The sequence below is a fragment of the Tiliqua scincoides genome, chromosome 4 (genome assembly GCF_035046505.1).
Source record: "Tiliqua scincoides isolate rTilSci1 chromosome 4, rTilSci1.hap2, whole genome shotgun sequence".
NCBI lineage: Eukaryota > Metazoa > Chordata > Lepidosauria > Squamata > Scincidae > Tiliqua > Tiliqua scincoides.
In genome coordinates, this window is record NC_089824.1 from 11,307,212 (window position 1) to 11,329,268 (window position 22,057).

A 22,057-nucleotide genomic window follows, 5' to 3' on the forward strand; every position below is an offset into this window, starting at 1 on the left:
GAAAAAATGGGACTGTATGAGAAAAGAGATAAAAATGGTCATTTCATGAGCAACTGGCATGGACATTGGAGTGCTCTAAGGGAGCAGGTGTGGATGTCTCATAGTCATCCACAGAGAGGATAAATTTAGGAGAACCCATCCTATCATATTTGTTTCCCACGGAGAGAGTACATGGGGCTACCCTATTTTACTCTCACAGCAATCTTGTAGGTTAGACTAGAGTGAGTGACACAAGGTCATCAAGAAGATTCATGACTGAGCAATGAACTGGATCCCCAGTCTTTCTGGTCAAGCCCAGTGACCGCAATATATATAGTGGGTACTTGACCCACGCTTCATGTTCTCATATTTATTGGATGCCAGTGTCAGGTGTGATACTTAATTGATCCTGGGTTAGCATTCCAGCTGGAAGAAGGTTAGGTGGAGAGGACATTTGGTCCACCTGAAAGTTTCACATAATTTTTTCCCCTACACTCTCACAGTCATGAAATGCAGCAATGGCAGCCCGATCCTATATGTGACTACTCAGAAGTAAGTCCCATTAGAGTCAATGGGGCTTACTCTCAGGAAAGTGTGGATGGGATTGGGCTGTCAGTCTCTAAAGCTGTTTTTCTGTTTCAGCTTTTATTGGGTGACAAGGTTAATTGATTATGCAGATTGTTTTAATTGGATATATTTTATGCTTCCCTGTTGTTTGACTGGATCTTGTTCTGTTGGAGCTTTTCAATATTGTTTCCAGCCTTGAAATGGATTCAGGATAAGCTCAAATAGCTACACTGTGATTCATCATAGAGAAATATTCTTATTGGGCTTTACCATCTATACCTGACATTTCACGTGCAGTTTAATTTTACATAGTGGCAGATAGCGACTACTGCATGGCGACAAGTCCAGGGAGACCTGCTAAGTCTGCTGAGTTAGCATTTGAATCTGTTTGTCCAAAGGTGAGACTGATCACCTGACCATTGATGCAGGCTGGTTGTTGACGCAGGCTGTGGTTGCTAAAAAGACTGTTTGATGGTTCTACTAAAACCACTAGTGGTTGATAAAATGTAGGTTATAGTGAATGCTTTTATTGGTGGTGCAGTTCTCACTGTCTGCTGTTTGAACAGAGATTTCTGGAGGATATTAGAGATAACATGGGGAGGTTTCTGAAATCATGCATGGGATCAAGGAACTAGACAAAGAGAGCTTATTCTCTCTTTCCCATCATTCTAAACTTGGGGTCATCCAATGAAATTGTTTGGCAGGAGTCTTGGGACAGGCAAAGAAAGTACTTTTTCATACAATATGTAACTGATTTGTGAAGTTTGCTGCCACAGTATTGGTGATTGCCATGTACTTAGATGCCTTTAACCCATTTCTGCCCAGCCCACAGGTGTACACATTTGATCGCCATTGCGTGTGTGCAACGTTGGTCAGAAATGGTTTAAAGTGGAAAATGTCTGGATGATAGATCTGTTGTGGCTATTAGACATGGCAGCCATACAGAACTTTCAAATATCAGGAGACAATATACTTCTGTGTGCCAGTCATGTGTTGGGGGGGCAGAACAAGGGGGCATTAATTCAGCTTCATACCCCATTTATGGTCTTCTTAGTGGCATTTTGTTGGCCACTGTGGAAAGCAGAATGCAGAATTAAATACAATGTTCTGCTATTGCCGAGATCTTCTCAAGTTCTGACAAGGATGTGGGTTTGGAAGAAGAAGTAATCATTTCTCTTTTTTCTCTATCCTTGATTTTGATGTATTAGGGATGAATTCAGGGGAGCAGGGAGAGATTGTTGCGTTTATGTGCTTGGCATTCTGGGTCATCTTGGACAGATCAACTTAACTTCTTTGGCTTTTTGGTTTCCGACGGCTGAGAGATGTTGAAATTGAAACAAAAATCAATTTGCTTTGATTTCAAGTTCCCAAATGTGTATGGTGCAATGAGCATTTGTTCCAGTAAAAATCTTGCTTTAAGAAATGGAAAAGTTTGTTGGTTTGAAGATTATCTTGTTAAGAAACAATGAATTATAACTTTTTAAAATCCAGAATTGGGGGAACCCTAGCTGAGAAGAGTTTTAAGTAAACACAATTGCCTTGGTGGTTAGGAATTGATGTCTCAAAACATTCAACAGAAATGACCAGTACGCTGTGCCAGAACCACCATTCAGAGCACGGTACCATAGTCTTTCGAGAGTGAAGGTTGCCAACAAATGACTTGGAGAAGGTATCCTCTTGAATTGTTGAACATCTGTTGTTGGCATCCTTCAGTCTCGAAAGACTATGGTATCGCGCTCTGAATGGTGGTTCTGGAACAGCGTCTAGTGTGGCTGAAAAGGCCGATTCGGGAGCGACAATCCCTTCCACACCGGGAGCAAGTGCAGTCTGTCCCTGGTCTGTCTCCCTGGCTATGGGCCTTCCTTCTTTGCCTCTTTGCCTCAGACTGTTGGCCAAGTGTCTCTTCAAACTGGGAAAGGCCATGCTGCACAGCCTGCCTCCAAGCGGGCCGCTCAGAGGCCAGGGTTTCCCACCTGTTGAGGCCCACTCCTAAGGCCTTCAGATCCCTCTTGCAGATGCCCTTGTATCGCTGCTGTGGTCTACCTGTAGGGCACTTTCCTTGCACGAGTTCTCCATAGAGGAGATCCTTTGACTGTTGTATACCAGATTCAGACGTTTTTAGGAGTAGTATCACCAAGTTTTCAATTGGTTCAGGTTGTAGCTTTTTTACATCCTAGCAATATATGTATTTTTAAAATCTTTTAATGATTAAGCCCCTGTTAGAGATGGAGCCACAGGTGCCACATAGAAAGTTGGCAACCCTGCTGGGATACGTGCAATTTTGTAGTATAATGTGGCACCCAGAAAAGAAAGCATGACTTGAAAGCATTTAAAAAGATGCAGAAAATATATATAGGCTTTCCTGGATTGTACCATTCAGACTACAGGTGGGATCATCATGTCTGACTGCTGTGCCATTAAAACAAATCTCTTTGCACCTAGAAAACCGGCAGCCCAGTCTTAATCAGCTTTCCAGTTCTGATGCAGCCATGCCCATAGGGCATGCACTGCATTCTTTGCTACCCCCCACCAAACTGCACACAACTGAAAACTGCACAGATTTTGAGAGTCTACTTTTCCCCCTCCTTTGGTCCCTTAAACTGAAAACAGCCCCCAGAAATTGGTGAAAGTGCTCCCCCCTTATAAAAAACTGACCCAGCACTAACCTGATCCCACACCTGTGACAGAACATCAGTTCAATTAGGTTTACAGGCAAAAGGATACTGACCTAGGGTGCGGGAGTTTGTGGTAGCTATTTTGTCAGGAGCAGAACTTTCCATGATGGATTTCAGACCCACAGAGACCTCAAAACTTTGCAAGTGTAGCGAACCAATTAGGACGGTCTATCTCCAGAGACTGATTGAGCCTGATGGTTTCCTGACAGCTCTGGGGGAATTTTCTGTTGACAAGACCAGCAGTCCTGTTGAAACCTTTGTTTCAGTCTGTCAACCTTTATCACGGGGAAATAGCTTGGTTGATTGACATAGTTGCATCTAGATTCCTTCTCTTCCTGCATAGGGTTTGGCAAGCTCTGTGGTTTTCTGGGGAGCTGAAATGGCACAGAACAGTGGCATAGCTAGAAGTGGTGCAAAGTACTAAGTTTTGTAGCGAGCCTCACAGCAGCGTGCAGTGGCCTCTCCCCCTTTCCTTTGGAGCCATTCTGGTAGGGGAAGCAAAATGGAGGCATTCCAGGGAGGGGCCTCTTGCACGTCACAGTGAGGCTCCCTGCAAAGCTTAGTGCTTTGCACACCCTCTAGCTACAAACCTGGAATACCTCTAGGTTGCCCATCTACCCTGTTTTGTTCATACTTTTTAGCTTGTGCCACTTGAGCATGTGGGCAGGATCCTTGAACCAGTAAGACTTACCACTTGCACATCTAGCCCTTGTTCCCGCTGGCTGTTTAAATTGTCCAGAGCAGGTCAGGTTTGTTGAGTGGCGGAAGTGTTTCAGTGACTTCTTGAGAGAGGAGTGGTTTCCACAATGAGTCCACTCTTAACTAAACCTTCATTTGATGGCAATGACTTTAATTATTTTCTAACTACTCTCCATTTTCCATATCTGGGCCATATACATATATTGGTAGACCAGATTCAGTGGTTGGTGGGCATGCATTGTCTGGATCCTTTTCAACCCGGCTCCAGGGATAATGTTGGTACTGAGACATCCTTGGTTGCCCTAATAGATGGCCTGCACCAGGAACTGGAAAGGGGGAGTACATTTTTATTTGGATCTCTTGGTGGCTTTTGATCACAGTATCCTTCAGGGATGTGTAGTGGGTGGGGAAGCAGGGGAGGCAGAGCCTCCCCGCCACAGTCCTTCAAAAAGCGCCGCCCCTGTAGGAGGTGCGCAAGCACTCTCAACCCATGTGCTTTGCACATGCTTGTGCATTTCCCACAGTGGTGGCACTTTTCAAAGGACTGTGGCAGAGCTCTGCCTCCCCACTCACCACACGTCCCTGTTATCCTTCTGGATCACTTTCTCAGGATGGGACTGGGGGCACCAGTTTTCGGTGGTTCCGGTCCTTTCTAGTTGTCACACAGTGGTGCTGGGAGACTCTACTCTGTCCTGTGGCTGCCACATAAGACTACTGCAAGAAGCAAGAGGGAAAGTCCATCACCATCAGGCCGTTTATGCGAGCTCCCAGAAGTATGTGGTAGATTGCTGCTGTAAACAGAATGCTGGGCTACATGGACCTTGATCTTTTCCTGCAGTATGTTCTTGTATTCACCTCTCTTTCCAGCATCCTGCTGTCTTTTTGCACCTATTCATCCTTGAATGTATGGTCATTGAATTCTAATTTTGGAGCTGTGTCTCTTTCCCAGATTGATGGCACAAAATGTTTACTGCTTCTGGTTAGTTTGCTTGACTGGCTTCCCTTGTTAGGCTTTTTCCATTTTAGGTGATATGGTGAATATCCCTGATTTTCTCTCTCTTTTTTTGTTTTTGCTCTTTCCACTTATTTTGGGTCTGTCTCCCATCCCAGAGGCTGCTGTGATGCCTCAGCAACCTGGTGGCCTGCTGAGTCATCCAGACACTGTAGCCATTATCTTATGTTGTTTATTGTTTCCCAGTTGACCAGTAAGCAAACAATTTGGCTCTGAGCCAGCTCACATAAAATGAGGACATGCCCCCTCCACCTTTACACAGTTTGTCCAGGTCCAATATCAAAAGTATCTTATGCTTCCAATGGGCTCACACACTCATCTTGTTGCTAGGTGTCCATGCCCAGGGTAGCAAGACCCTGGGAACCTTGAATAAGTATAGGAGGGACAAAATTTGGAAAAGTCATGTCAGGGGTTTATTTTCTCCTTGTCAATCTTCCAACCTTTTTTCCCTCCTTTTACCAGTTGAGCTGTGCCTTGTTGATCTGTGCTAGTCGATCAGTGCTTTCCAGCACTGACATAAGGGCAGTGCAGCTCTGAAGTAAGGGAACAAGCATTCCCTTACTTTGAGGAGGCCTCCGTGAGTGACACCCAACTACAGGATGCAGCACATGTCCCATTGGCACTGCTATGCCAGTGCTGGAAAGCACTGACGTAAGGGGTTAGGATTGCGCCCAGATGAATCTAACTGCCTGTTCTCGGTTCACTGGGAAAGGATCGTCTACCAGGCTGCCCATTTTCTGTATGGGGTGGTTTTAAGGAGATCCCCAGGTTTGAAGGCTTTCAGTTATCATGGAAGGGAGGTTTTCCCAAGCTGGTTCTCTTCTGCCTGGCCTTCCTAGTTTGTGGTAGTGGTAGCAAAGACTATCTTTCCCAAGTCCAGTCCCACTACACTCAGTAATTAATAGGAATGAACTAGGCAGTGCACCCATTTTGCCCTCTGTTTTCCTTTTCTGATAACACTGGATTCACATTGAGAACACAGAGCAGCTATTTCACTCTACTTTTGTGTAGCATAGTCCCTCCTGGAAACATAGCATCACATAGAATGCCAATGACCAGTTGGAAATGTTTTGGGACTTTGAGGTTCAAGTGCTAGGAGACAAGGGGGCCCAACCCTATCCAACTTTCCAGCACTGGTGCAGCCACAATGTAGCCCTTAGGTAAAAGAACAAATGTTCCCATACCTTGAGGAGGCCTCAGTGACTGCCCCCCCCCAATGGATGCAGTGCACACCCCATTGTGCAGTGCACTCAGCTGCACCGGCACTGGAAAATTGGATAGAATTGGGCCCAACATCCACAACTCGGTCCATCCTCTATCCGAGCTGGACTGTATCGGTGAGACAACCATCATTTTATTTTTAAGGGTTTTTTAAGAGAAGGAAAGAAAGGTGGGAAAAAATTGAGTGTGAAAGAGAGATCTCCTCCACGCATCCCAACAAACACAGGACATGTAAGTGAATGGAGGAGGGCCACAATTTATTGATCAAATTCAATGACTTGCAGCAGTCCTAACAAAACTAGAACTCCTCTCCCCTCCCCCCCCTTTGTGGGTTTCCTTTGCAGATTATCAACACCAACCCATTTAAAGGGGGCTTGAGGAAAATCTGGGTTGTACCACCTTCCACAAGCTGCTAATTCTGTGAAGTTAACGATACAATCCATGGAAAAGAGGTTCCCAGTCAGCATCCTTGAGCTAACATGGGACTGGTTCTGGCACCCCTCCTTTGCCCATACAAGTTCCTGAGGATGCACACTGAGCCCTAATTCTGATGTCCAAACTCATTTTCAGATGTTTCACGCTGCTATTTGCCTTACCATGAGTGGCTGTCAGTTACCCATCAAAGCTCAACTCCAGACCTTTCCGTAAAGGAAAGTCATATTTTAATTGCAGGAGAATTAAATGCTATCACAATGTTGGCTGCCGTTAGTAAGTTCCACAGTAATTCATGATGTTATGTAAGGATGGAGTCTTTCAAATACCCCAACACAATACATAGTGGATTAGAATCACAGCACATGCCTATGCATGTCTACTCAAAAGTAAGTCCCATTGTGTTCAATAGGGCTTACTCCCAGGAAAGTGTGCATAGGATTACAACCAGGAACCTCTAAATGTGCACTGGAATTTCACTTCTGGTGATTCAGCAGCCACTACTAGCCTCAGATCTCTTCTGCTTTGCCCACATGGAGAATTTTTTTTCACCATCCCTGGACTCCTAATAGAATATCCTGGGCTGAAGGGAGGCAAAGGATGCCTACAACATATTTTCCTGATTTTTTTTTTTTTTTTTAGAAAAAAGAGATGTTCTTCAAACATGCTCTTCAAATTTTTTTCCCCAAACATTTCTAGAACATTTTAAGCCAAGTTTTAGATTCACAATGCAAAAAATACTTTTGGAACAGGTGTGTTTTCTTTTTTGATCTGGTTCTAATTCTTTCCCCAGAAATCAGATACACTAGAGAGTAAAATGTGTTTGAAAAGGTACTGGTAGGGCTTCAGAACCAGAGGTATCTCTTTTGCCATGTTTTTATCTGAGAATATATGAAGCAACTTTTAACTCACCACTGAACAGTGACAGCCTGTCCCAGTGCATCTGTCTATCTGTCTATCTGTCTATCTATCTATGTCTGTTTTACATACTTGTGTTTCCCACCTCATCCACTATGGATCCAAAGATTGGCTTTCAACAGACCTAAAACCAACAGATAAAATAAAACCACACAATAAAGAAAGAACAGCCAGCAAAAGAAGATATCCCACCAGATAATGTAGGACAGTAAACTAGATAAACAGCATCAATATTTCATAGACCAAAGTCTCTCCAGAAAGGCAACATCTTTTTAGATAGCTAGAACGGAAGGGGTAAAATAGAGAGACTCATAACTTTTGTGCTGTTATATAGAAACATTGATGTACTGCATGACCACCTATCATGCTTCAGATGGCAGTGGGACATTGGAAAAGCTTATGGAACTCCTTGCCACAGGATGTGGTCATGGTATCTGGCCTAGATGCCTTTAAAAGGGGATTAGAGAGATCTAGAGATCTCTAGATCTCTAAGAAAAGCCTATCATAGTTTATAAGCTGTGATGGGTATGTGCAACCTCCTGGTTTTAAAAGTAGGCTGTCTTGGAATGCCAGGTGCAAAGGAATGACAACAGGATGTAGGTATCTTGTTGCCTTGTGTGCTACCTAAGGCATCTGGTGGGCCATTGTAAGATATAGGAAGCTGGACTAGATGGACCTTTGGCATGGTCCAGCAGGGCTCTTCTTATGTTCTAATGTCTTTTGCAGGGTTCTTCTTATGTTCTTATGTCTTTTGCAGTGTTGAGGTGAGTGTTGATCTCAGTGTTGAGGCTGGCTTATATGGAAGAAAGCAATCCTTGAAACATTCTGGTTTCAGACCTTATCTAGGGCCTTAATCAAAACCAGCAATTTGAGTCAAACCTAAACTCATATATATCATCTCCTTGTATAAATATAGACTGGAATTATAGCACACATGCAGTAACTCGTGACAATATGAAATTTTCAAACTGGAGAAAATTGGACAGAACGCTGATGAACAACATGTAGTAAAATCAACCAGTCTTTATTGGCACACAGGACTGAAATTACATATGGCTATAATTACATTTATATTCCTTCTTTATTCTATAATGGAATTCACAGTGAATTCTGTAGAGTTCCCAAGTGGTCTCCCATCCAGGCATCAAACAAACCCAGAACTGCAGTACATCTCTGTTTTGCCCCCACTACCTGGAATGGCTCTGAAGGGGAGGGGGAGGGGCCCCTTGCACTTTGCGGTGAGGCTCCCTTAGTGTTTTGCACCCCCTCTAGCTATGCCACTGGCTCAGAATCACCCTGTTCCTTATTGTTAGGTGCAATTCTGCTTGCCCCCCATTGCTATATGTAGGTTCCTCCACTCAGAATTCTTGTAAAAAACAAAGATGCTACAAGCCTGAGGTCTGCCTAGTTCTCAACTAGACGATAATTGAATATAAGGGGAGCTGTCCCTACAATTTGGTGCTGAGATCTTTGACTTTTCTATTCACTTCTGTAAAGCTATGTAAGAATTAGAGCTCCCTCTAGTGGTACTCCGTGCCTTTCATTTCATGCTCATTTGAGCAATCTGTTCAGCTTTGATTCCATATACTCAATGACTCCAAAGAGCAGATGTCTCACAGAAGGGTCGTATCAGATAGGTTCTGTTCCCCTTCAAACAGAAGCAAGTCAACTATATTCAGTTCCCCGTGAAATGAACAGGAACTGTTGCCTGACTCCCAAGGGCCATGTGCGAAATGGAAAGTGACACTCCTGGAATGTGAGGAATGAAAAGAATGCTGTATGTCGTACTTGTGTAACTTGCACTTAATGTATGCATGAAATCTCTTCTTTAACTTTAGCCTGTGCCCTGATGTAATAATATATAGTTCAAGCATGCTAAAAAAGATATCCTTGACTATATAAACTAGTGCCTAACTGCCACTACGAATGTTCCATTAATCCAGTAGAAGGTATCTTAAAAATCTACTTAGTTATTGTTAATATTATTATTAAGTATTTATTCAGCCAAAAAAAATTTACAAAGTGATTTGCATAGAGAAATAAATTTTAAAGAGGTTTCCTATCTCAGAGGGCTCACAATCTTTAAAAAAAAAAAAAAAGTTACAAAAGAGACACCAGCAAATGGCCATTGGCAAAGATGCTGTGCTAGAATGAAGAGGGGACCTGAGAATGGAAATGTTCCTCACTTCTACATCACACTCCTCTTCCTCTCAGGAGAACAAGGCCTTGTACATTAAGGAAATGGAGAGGCAACATAGCTCAGTGGTAGAAGGCACACTTTCTATGCAAAAATGTGCCGAGTCCCAGCTGGCATCTCCAGTTGAAGGGCATCAGGTACCAGGGCTGAAGAAGGTCACTTCTTGAGACTCTCCTGTCCCAGTAACACTCTTCCTATGTATATCCCTGGTCTATAGATATGATTGATGCAGTGGCGGACCTCCCCAGCCCCGTGCCCTGAGGAAAAGGTCCGTGATTGAGCCTCCAGGTGGGATGCCTCTGCCCCCTGCATGTGAATCCATCCGCCCCACTCACCAAAATGATGCTGAACCTTGCACGGCTCCAGGACGCATCGGAAAAGCCTCCAGAGGCTACCCCGACATCTTAAACCGTGCTTCCAGCAAACCGGAATCCTAGTTTCCGACCTTGTCGGGAACCTCAGAGATGCTTCTTCATGGTCCTAGAGGCACACTCGGCTCAGCACCTGGGGCATTTGCCCCATTCAGTGAATGGCAGGTCTGCCACTGGATTGATGTGACTAGTATAAGATGCAATAGTGTAGCTACAGGGGTGGCATGGTCAGTACTGCAGGTATTGCAACACACCACAGTGCGCCAATGGCAAGTGGGAGGGGCTGCTTACATGGCACGTTGCAGCACTTGCAATGTTTACCATGCTGCCCCTCCCCCCGTAGTTACACAACTGATAAGATGGTTCCTTGATCAACCTTCTGCATAAAGAGTAGCTGTTCTGTGGACTCTCCAAGACTTGGTGGGGGTTTGGTTGAGACGATTGGCATTCATAACCAAATCTGGACTTGGAGGGCTAATTTTTCCCTGAGATCTGTTGCTGGAATCATGGGCCAGAGTGCAGCAGCCAAACAGATGATATTTGTTTCTTCTTTTTGTCTTCTTCAGGATTTATACCCCATTATTCGATCAAGGTGACTCTGTTCACCACTCAGGTGAAGGAAGTCAGGTTCTTCATATTTATACTAAGGCCGACCAATTTAGAAACATTATACTGCCCACAAATTGCAGCCACTTATGATGTACCCCCCCCCATTCCCTGCAGTGGCAGAAGAGAACTCTGGGTCCTGAGCTCATGAAGTCCCCAATAGTTCACCAACCCATGGTTTAGCAACATGCCATGAGACACTGCTGACCTATCCATGAGGCCTCCTGATGCAAGTTGTATCAGTGGCAGGACTGTGTGGGGCCCGAGGGAGTAGAAGATTTGGTGTGCCTTCCACTCTAAATCTACCACTATTGTCTCCATCTAGCCTGCCACCAATGCAAGCCACAGTGCTTCAGCTCACATGAGCGAGAAACAGACCATTTGCCTCTTTACCATGTTCCTTGCATGATGTTGTCAACAAAGTGCAGAACTTCCAGTTTTATTAACAGGGATGACATAGTCACACTTTTAGAACTGAACAACAGCATGTGAAGAACATGGAAGGGTTTGGAGTGCAGAGGTGGTAGACCTGAGACAGCATCAGGCCATGGACCAGGTCACATTGCCCCTACCATGAGATCTTTGATTCAGACTCCAAAAATCCCTGACAGACTTCATCCACTGCAGTTCCTAGACCACCAGGCTTGGGGCTAAGGAAGATGACTTTTCAATTAGGCAGCACAGATAGGCAACGGCTTGTACTTCAGATCACATTGCCTACCTTGTAAATTGTCCTGATTTCTTGCTTGCTGCTTTAAAGCATCAAGATGCCCTTTCACAGTGCTCGTTGCATACATCACAAAGTCCCAGGGATGGGATCACAACTGTGCCACATGGTCTGGAATTCAGTTATTGTTGCTGTCACAGTGGCCATAAGGTGCCAGCCATTTGTTTGCGTACATATACATGGTAAAAAATTCATGAGTGGCTCATTCTTTGCTTCGGGCTTCACACATTCATAAAACTGTTTACATAAACAGCATGCCCTTCCATTTGTTCCAAAACTGCATTTAATGGGTGGTTTCCATGTTTAGCATCCAGAGAGGGACAATGGCAGCCTGGTTCTGAAGAGAGATGCAATAGAATTCCATGGGGGGGAAATGAAATCTGGTGGCTAGTTTTGGATTCTGCTTGGGCAGAACCCACAGCCAACTCACTGATGTCTGCTAGTTTCAGAATCCAATGATCAGATGAGATCTTCACCGAGCCTTAGCAGAGGCTTCTTGATTTAGGCACATTCAGGTGGCATCACTGCAAAGGCTGTGGCCTTAATGGTGTTTAATGGCAGGAACTGCAGCTGACCTTCCTTTGTGATACAGGCTGTTGACTTGAACCTCTCAAGGTTCAATGGAAGACAAACATCTTCCATGGCCCATCCATGAGGCCAACCAGTAGCATAGCTACAGGGGGGTGCGGAAAGTACTGCAGACAGCACAACACACAATGTAAATGGACCCTCCCACTCATTGTCAGAGCCATTCTAGGAAAACCAAGGGGCAGAGAGGCACCTAGGTAGGACAGGGGGCACTGCAAAAGCTGTGGCCTTAGTGGTGTTTGATGGCAGGAACTGCAGCTGGCCTTCCTTTGTGATACAGGCTGTTGACTTGAACCTCTCAAGTTTCAATGGAAGACAATCATCTTCCATGGCCCATCCATGAGGGCCATGGAGTAGCCACCCCCATCAAGCTACACCACTGCTCATCACAATTATTCATTTTTTGTGTGCATGTATAATGGTTGGCAACCTTCAGTCTCGAAAGACTATGGTATAAGCCTACAGCACCCGGTATTCCCAGGCGGTCTCCCATCCAAGTACTAACCAGGCCTGACCCTGCTTAGCTTCCAAGATCAGACAAGATCAGGCATGTGCTGGGTAACAGTTGCTGTCTACTGCAATGCTGAACTGACTGGACGTTACCATTCCAGTAAAAAGAATCTTAGAATTGCTTGCGCCTGAAAGCTAATTTTGCTTAATTGTTTAAGGCAGAGGTTTTCCAACTCTCCGGGAGTTTGAAAACCGCTCTAAGTTCTTGCGAAGGCGGGGGGGGGGTGTAGGCAGTGTGGGTGGGGGGTAGGCAGCGGCGCGATCCCCAGGATTGCGCCGCACTTACCCAAGCCTCCTGCAGCCTCCCAGGGGGAGCAAAGAACCCTGCAGAGGGTCATGCAGGGCTCCCTGCACCCCTGGGGTGCGAGGAACCATGCGTGACCTTCTGCAGGGCTCCCCACAGCTTCAGAAGTGAAAGTGGAGTGATCACGCTCCGCTTTTGCAAAACCAAAAGTTTTTAATACGTCCTTATATTCTCAGTTCATGCCAGTAATGTTACTTGGGTGGCAGCATTAATAGAGTTCCAATGGATTGACATGTGTGCATGTGCAGCCATGATAGAATTGGAAATATGTCATTATGTTCTATGTTGTCTTCTTTATGAGACATGTGGGAGGAGATGCTTTGAGTACTTTGTGGTTTCACAGTCTTCACAGATCTTGGTAAGGTTTGCTACTTAGTGGCTGATGGCCCAATCGTGTTGGGTGTTTATGATGGAACTCATGTTCTAATGCCAATATGGTGCCATAGAAGGCATGCTGCAGCCAAGCGCATTGGAGCCACTAATGCCAATGGGCTGCAGCTTCGTGCTCCTACCACCGACAGACCAGGCGCACACCTAAGCAGGTAAGATGGCAGCAGGGGCAGTTTGGAGGTAGGGGGAATATCTCAACTGCAGTGGCACATGCTAGATCCCATTCCTTTTCCTGTCCTGGATGTGTCCCCTTCATGTACTTGAACTTATGCTAGCAAAATAGCTGATACAGGTCTGAAGAGACCTATTGGCTATCAGGTAGGCTCCTGAAGGTAAGTAAAAGTTATTTTACTTAGCTCTTGCAGGCCATCTGAGTTCCTCCCCCACCATAGCATGAACTGGCAGGATGTAGGATCGGGCTGTGAGTTCGATAAATATTATCGAGGTATGGTTTGATACTACAGCGGAAGAAAGTACACAGCAGCATGTTTGGGCAACTGAAGAGCTGACAACTTATTCAGAGCTGACATCTTCCTTACGTTCCCAGTCATAGCTTGTCTTGTTTGGACAATCCTTTAGTGGTAACTGAAATGTTTTTGTATTTAGAAGATGCCCAGAAATCCTGTCATATGCAGAGATTATGTTTTGCAGTGACCTTTTGTTTTAAGCAAATACACACGACTGACAAATAGATAAAATTGCTGCTAAATGGAAGCAATTAATTGGTGATGCACAGAGGAATCCATAACTGTTCACTGTGTATGTCTTTGCTGTTATATAACTCTCTCTCTCCCCCTCTCTCTGTAAGTGTGTGGGTGTAATTATTTGGCTTTTAGGCACCTCCCTCTTAAAAATGTACTATTGTAAATCATGTCAGTAACACTCATGTGTACAGATTGAGGGCAAATCTACATTTTAATCTACATTTCCTTCTTCTCGTCCCTAAACAAGGAATCCAAGACAAGTAGCTAAGAAAATCCCTGCATATAGTCTTGTACCATAATATTGTACCAGTCTCATTGGCTGAAGATTCATTTCCAGGTGCCGTTCAAGATGCTAGTGATTCCCTTTAAAGTCCTATACATTTTTGGCCCAAGGTACCTGAAGAACCCCTTCCCCAGTATAAAAGGACCCATCTCCTGAGCACAGGCCTACAAAATTGAGGGTCAGAAAAGTTTTTCCAAACTTTATGGTGGTTTGATATGAATTTGGGGTGCCGATTCCAAAAATGGCATCAGTTTTGCCCCATCACATCTAGTTTTGGAGATATAGTATAGCCTCATGAGGAAGCCTTGAACCAATCACTAAAGAGGCTATGCCGTGTCTCCAAAACTAGACATGACAGGGCAAAACAAATGCCATTTTTGGAATCGGCATCCCAAATATATCCAGGAATTGGTGTAACGTTTAAGGAAGCAAAATGTGTGTTGGCCTGTGTTATCAGAGGTTTAGTTGATGGCTATGCAGGGCTGGGTCTTCTCCATCCATCATGTTATGGAAAACTCATTTCTGATTGGTCCACCCTCTCCGCAAGTATTTTGATGGTGTCTTATATATTTTCTTTTTCTTTCTGCTTGTTCTGATTTGGGCTGAGCCCTTTTGGAGGGGTTGATTTTTTTGTTAATTCTCTCCCTGGGCTGTGCTTTTCTTTTCTGTCTTTCAGTTTTTTTTATTACCTGGTGTTGCTTCAATGGGTTGTAATTGAATATTGATTTTAGACTGTAAGTCATATGAACACCTCCATTTGGATGGGGAAAGGTGCAGTACAAATAATTTAATTAATATAATATTACTTTTTTTACAGTATGGTGAGGGCCAACATCATAAAAAGGAAATAAAGAGCAATTCATAAATCAAGGTCATCAAATGAAATTACAAGTGTATACTTGAAGAAAGGGGGATTTAACTTGTATCTCTTCACAGAAGTTATGCGACCCTAACCTTGTAGGGTATAGTTTGCTATCAAGTTCGTGTCCCATGTTTCACTTAGGGTGACTTATAACAGGATTGTGGTTTTTAAAGATTGGATAATGAGCTTGTTTCCTTTTATACCCTGTGGTATCACCTACCTGGTATTAGTGGGTCAACTACTGATTAGATTAGAGGCATTGCAGCCTCTTGTGCAGCACAGAAATGAAGACCCATTCAGATTTATTTATTGAATTAGCATATGGCATATAATACATGGACCTATATATCAATTAGACTAGATCAAATGTCAATGTCCAGTTAGTCTGGCCATTCAAGGACAGAGTTACCTTCATTGAAGAAGTCAGACCATGGGCCAGTATATGCCCTCAGCACCCAGGGAGTGATTGAGACAGTCAGTGAGTTAAATATCCAGCAGGGGTCATAGGAAGGCACTGATAGTGCACTTATAGTGAGCTCTACACTTGGCTGTCACAATATGCGTATTCATGGTGGTCTTTTTTCAATGCAGACATTGTAGGTCAACCTCAAGCTGACCAGGTTCTGGCATAACATTGCTAAAGTGTCAGGTTTAATTGCTGCTTTTTTTTACTATGGACCATCCAATCACGTGTGTCCCCACCTGCAAGTAGTACAACGAAGGGCGCAATCCTAACCAATATTCCAGCACTGACCTAGTTGCAATGCAGGCCCAAGGTAAGGTAACAAACATGCCCTTACCTTGAGGAGGCTCCCCTTGACTGCCGCCCACTGCAGGATGCAGTGCATGCCACGTTGGCACAGCTATGTCCGTGCTAGAAAGTTGGTTAGGATTGCGCCCTAAAACTTCCATGTTTTCCCAGGGTATGGCCTGAAGGTACATGATGTAGGCTGCAATCCGAACCACACTTTCCTGAGAGTAAGCCCCACTGAACAAAATAGGACTTCTGAGTAGACCTGGTTAGGATTGTGCCCATAGTCAACTTTCTGGAGCTAAACAGGGCCAGATCTCATCAATGATTAGGTGGGTGACCACCTGTGTACCCCATGGACACTACCTTGAGTTTCCCCTGTGTGTCCCTTGAACTGCCTTGAGATGAAATGCAAACGTAATTACAAAAAAAAAAATCATTGTGAACTATGGCTAAGGAAGAGATGGTCCTTAGGGAGATATGGGAGATAGATTGCCTCTTCTTTGCATTTAGAGCCTCTCTTAAACAGACACTCTGCTGCAGTCTATGGGAGACCCGATTGCCTCATTGCCCGATTGCCTGCATCTTTATTGTGCTTGGCCACCGTGATATTTGCGGTCTGCCATTATGCGATCTGTTGTTAAGTGGCGCATGCCTGTATTGTTTTACAGCATGAGAGCTAGTCTTCAAGCAGGTACATTTGTAAACTGACCACACACATTCCCTTTCTGAAAAGCAAAAAATGCTTAGTCCATTAAATCCATAATGTATCTGCTCAAACAAAGTGCACAATAGCTGCAACTCAGAACTCTGCCAGTAGCCATTGTTATCTGGGTTGGCAACTGTGTGAGGAATGTGGAGGGAAGCTAGAACACTCTAGCGCAGTGTTTCTCAAACTGTGGGTTGGGACCCACTAGGTGGGTTGCAAGCCAATTTCAGGTGGGTCCCCATTCATTTCAATAATTTATTCTTAATGTTTTAGACTTGCTGCTACCGTGGTATGTGACTGCATTTGGGAAAATGTTACAGACCTGTACTTTTAACAAGCTACTATGTATATTCTTTTAACAATGATAGGAAATGGGACTTACTGCTGGGTAAGTGTGGGTAGGATTGCAGCCTAGGATTGTTAAAAATTTTCCTGCTTGATGATGTCACTTCCGGTCCTGACATCACTTCAGGTGGGTCCTGACAGATTCTCATTCTAAAAAGTGGATCCCGGTGCTAAAAGTTTTGAGAGCCACTGCTCAAGTGCACTGCAAGGTTTTAAAAGAGCGTTGCTCAAGTCTCCTAAAAAGCAAAATTGGGTCTGTGACTTCATCGGGACAGATGTCAGCAAAAAGAGAATGGCCATGGTAAATCTGGACAGTTAAAACGTGTGCCTTGGACAAATCTAGCATAGCAATTATTTTTGCCAGGAAATCAAATTTTAGCACTTACAAACAAGAACTAAAATGAGATTAGAAATTGCTGCATATTATATTAAACAGGACATGGGCATTTGGGGCCTGTAGCCAAGATAGGAAGCTGATGGATTCCTGGAAATGGATGGCTTGCGGGCTGCTAATATTTCCCAACAATGTCAGTGGCTTCTGTGAGCACCAGCGGTAGCTGGATATAAACGGTTCCTCATGAGCATGGTTGCTGTGAGAATGAATGGTAGCTCTTTCTGTGCAACCATCAGGGGGAAAAGGCATTTCAGGAGAGGAAATGGCAAACCATTCTGGTTCTGCTTTAGCAAGAAATGATTTGCATCCAGGAACAGATCTCCATCGCTTATAGAAGAGGCATTGAAAAAGCACCCTTTATCCACTTGGCCTGAGCCTTATGGCTGAAACAGAGGCCTTGATTTGGGCTGAGACTTCATATCTCATAGATCAGAGTTTCTCAAACTGTGGGTCAGAGCTCTCCTAGCCTCTGGAGGCTTCGGGTTCTAGAAAGCACAGCTTCATGCCACCCCAATCTATACTAAGCGACACCCAAAGGCATGATTTGAGAACCCCTGCTGTAGGCCAATTTGTGAGGGTTGACAAACCTTGCCAGTGGGTAGTCTTCATTTCTCCCAAGTGGACTCATAAGAGTGTGTAGAGTTCACATCTATGTCCTGTTTCTCCTTCAAAGAAACCCGGGACGCATTTTACATAGGGATGTCCCTGTTTCATCCCCACAACTGCCCTATGAGGCAGGTTAGTCTGAGGGAGAGTGACTAGCTCAGTCATCTATAAAATTCCATCACTGAGTAGAATCCATATCTCATGAATGACACTCTGTACATGACATCAACCCAGGGATGTGTTGGAATCACTACGCGCAAGTCATGGGTTGAGTCGCAAATCGTTGACCCCCCTGACGTGACTCACTTCACCAGCCATAGCATGTTTTTACCAGCTACCTTGTTCATCATCCCTTTTTACAGCAGCTCCTCATCTCATAACCTGGACACACTACTATCCATGCATTCTTCTGTTTAAAGATGCCTAATACCTGCATAAGCCATTTTTTGCCCTGTGACTTGAAATGGCAGGTACCTTCTCTTCATGTGATTGCACTGCCATTTGTCTTGCATACTAACTAGTAACTAACTATTGCCTAAGCGAAGACAAATGGGACAGCTCCCTGGAGGTCAAGTTGCCACTGCAAACTATGACACTTAGAGGTGAGAAAATTAGATGATGGAAACCAGAGTGATATCCAGAGTGATAAACCTAACCTAGGGCAGGTTTGAGGATTCTGTGGATGTTGGGTTGTGGACTTACTGGGTTCCTATATTTCAGACTGATAATGACGGAGATCCCAGAATAAGTGGTGCAACAGGGAGAAGTGAAGGCAGAGCCATTAGTTGGAGCACTATGTTTTTAGCCAAGCAGACACAGAAATACATAGTGGAAGGTTAAGCTGTGCTACAAACAGAAGCCGCTGCCCGAGAGGAGAGGAGAGGAGAGGTAAACAAATGGTGGCCATGCTCCTCCCTTGTGGATCCTAGCTGCTGCCAGACCCAGCTCAAGCTCCCATGGTACCTGGGATCCATGTCTGTTGCTGCCTCACCAATGGTGTGCTTTCTCGCCCTCCTTCCACGTTCTCTCCTCCTCAGATCAAACTCTTTCCCGCTTAGGGTTGTGAGCTCTGATTGAAGCTACTTCCAGAGATTTCCTTTTCCAACATGATACGTCATTTAGTCGAGGTTGTCTTTGAGTTCATCTTCCAGAGATTGATGCTGAGATTTCAGGACAGACTGCAAGAGTTAGCAAGGTCCAGAAACATCCATGTTCTTGAAACAGCCAGTGTTTGCTCGTTTCATAAACTGACCTGGAATACTATTGAAGGATTGGGTAGAACTCTCAGGCACTGCAATCCTAACCAGTGCCCATGCAACAGGGCCAGCAAAGCCGTGCTGCTTTCTGTACTGGTAGCGAGCAGGCTAGAGGTCTCCTCAAGATAAGGACACTTCTCCCCTTCCCTGGGGAAAGCTTCAGCCTCTGCAATAGGTCTGCTCAGACCTGCACCATCCAAATTGCTGGCGCATGTCCCAGCAGCCTCGGGTCATCTGATTTGGCCTGGGATAGGATATGGTGCGCACCAGTACCACTGATCCCGCCCCCTCCTGTTCTCACCTCCACCCTGTCTCCGCCCACCCCACCTAGTTAACCCCCTCCTTCCCCCTGCCCTTCCCGCACCTCTATGCTGCTCAGAGCAGCTCTTACCTGTTCTGACATGTGATCCTCCTTACACTGGTACTGGCAGACCTTCCCGCTGGTGCACTAAAGCTGCACTGTCTCAACATGCTTTATGGTATGCTAGACTGGCGCTAGTGGAGATTAGGATTGTGCCATTAAATAAACTCCCAGGGGACTTATTTCTGGGTAGGCATGTCTAGAATTGTGCTGCATAAGGACAGATGTTACCCTGAGAGAAGCAGGGAACAGTATATATACTGTTCACTATATGCAAATTTGCTTATCTACGAGAGGCAGAATTGTCACCTACCTCTCTTTATCTACAACTTTGTTCTTGTTATCCACTAATACTTGGGGTGGGGGGTGGGGTTTGGCGCAGTGACAAACAGGCAGGCAGAGGCGAGAGAGGTTCCAGGAGGAGAAGGAGAAGTTACAGTGGCCTCTTCACAAGCAGAAGGTACTGCCAGTGTCGTGCAGAGGGAGGTATGTGTTGAGGTCTGAACCCAGGAAATCACTCAGGTCCTGTGCACAGGAGGGAATGCAACAAACGCTGTGGTGAATAGTCTGTTTGTTGCAAGTAACAGGGAGCAGCTGTTCCTGATTGCTGACTCTGTGCAGCTGATTGTGGGTGTGCCTTGTGCATATACCAAGGCCGAAGACAAACACTCCTCGGTGAGTGAGGGGGTGAGTGAGGGTGAGCGTGTAGGGTGGTGAGTGTTAAGGAATAGGAATCAGGATGCCGTAATGTGTGTTGCTGTATGATTGACCAGTGTTGCTGTAAATATCCTTGTATATAATATATCTTGGTGATGGAACCTAACTCTCGTGTCAAGTGCCTCTTTGCCTTCTGAGAGTTTGCCTTGAACATCAGCCTCGAGTTTCTGTTGTGCTGCCGTTTGATTTTGCTCTGCTGGAGACTCCTACACTCCACCCCCAAACCTCCCGCAACAGTATGCCTATACAGTATAAGGCTGACGGGGGAGGGGGTTGCACTAATTGAGTCCAGCCAATTATGCTCCTCATTTTTTAGAAGGTTGTCTGGATTGGGCCAATTTTCTAATCAGAGAGGCATTGGTATTGGCCTGAAAGTGTCTGCATTTGCTTTCAGTCTTGCCCCACCATCTTGGGCACCATCTCAGGGAGTCCTGCGGAACCTTCACAACCCTGGCGATGATGAGAGGCTGATGATGAAGGTCTCACGAAGTCTTCCTGAGGGCTGCTCTGGGGCTGGGGCAAGCAAGAGGTAGGTGGTGGAGGAGGAAGGGTGAAGCAACACCCTCCCCACTGCTGGACTCTGAGGCCCTGTTGTTGGGACAACAACCTTCAAGGGATAGTCAACATGGAGCAGGAAGCATCAGATGTTGGAGATATTGATGAGCCCTCGTTATCACCCAGCCCCATAGACTTCAAGTTAAGATTCAGGTTCATAAAGGTCATGGAGTGTATAGTGAAGGGGGTCCCCTGGAGCCTAACTCCATCTTCTCCATAGGCTCAATGATTCAATATCCACTAATTTGTTATCCATTAAGTCTTCTAGGAACCTAACCCCAGTTGACAATGAGAACTGACTGTATATGTTTGAAGAGAACAACTGGGAGCTGATCCAGAGATATCTCTGGAATGTTCTGGAAGAAACCAACGTAGTTTGGGGGAGGTGACCCTTCCCATGCACACACAGGCTAAGGGGTGGGGCTGAGGTTATGTGTGCGTGTGTGTAATTATTTGACTTTTACTCGCCCAAGAAATAGAAGTTTTTGAGACAACTGAGGGCCCAGTTCTATCCAATTTTCTACTATCCACTCAGCAGCCATGCACCTGCAGCGCATTGAAATAGGAGCTTCAGTACTTCAATTTCTCCTTGTCCCTCCCCCCCCCCAGTCGAAGGTGTTTAGTGGTGGAAGGTGGTAGTATGGTAGCAGACCTCAGACACAGGCAGCCCAACCCTAACAAAATTCTCCTGCACCAATGCAGAGGAGCCAGCATGTCTTGTGTTGCATCCTGCGAGGGAACTTTTGTAGGCTGGAGGTCTCCTTGAGATAAGGGGACACTTGTTCCCTTGCCCTGGGGAAAGCCACAACCACAGCAACGGATCTGCTTGGACCTGCTACTGCTAAAGTCCTGATGCAAATCCAAGGGGATTCGCGTTGTCGGATCTCACCTGGAATGGGGGATAGGATACAGTGTACATTACTGCTGCTGATTCTTCCCCTTCCCAGGCCTGATCCACTCACCCATGCCCTCTCCCCTGTTATACCCCCTTTCCCCACCCCTCTACTGCCTGGCACAGAGTTTACCTGTCCTGGCACACATTGAGACCTGCACTGGTGCTAGCAAGAGGCACAGGCCTTCCCACCAGTGCAACTATCTTCTGTGCCGCAGCAACTTACTTTATGGCATATTTGTGCCAACGGAGAAGCCACTCCATTGGCATAAGGTGTGTATAGGAGTGCGCTGTGAGTTGTTCGATTCGCTAATATTCTAGAAGCTGTCTGGGCTTTGTGGTCTTGGCTTTAGTGCCCCTGTTAGATGGAGGGCTAAGTAGTTTCTATTTTGCAGAAAGTTGAGGGCTTTCAGCACCACCATTATC

At 45.2% G+C, this 22,057-nt stretch overlaps 1 protein-coding gene across 1 annotated transcript in view; it reads left to right on the plus strand.

Moving 5' to 3' along the window:
• The window catches only part of ADCY8 (adenylate cyclase 8), a 132,494-nt gene that overhangs the window by 1,204 nt on the left and 109,233 nt on the right, over positions 1 to 22,057 (plus strand). The window lies entirely within an intron of this gene.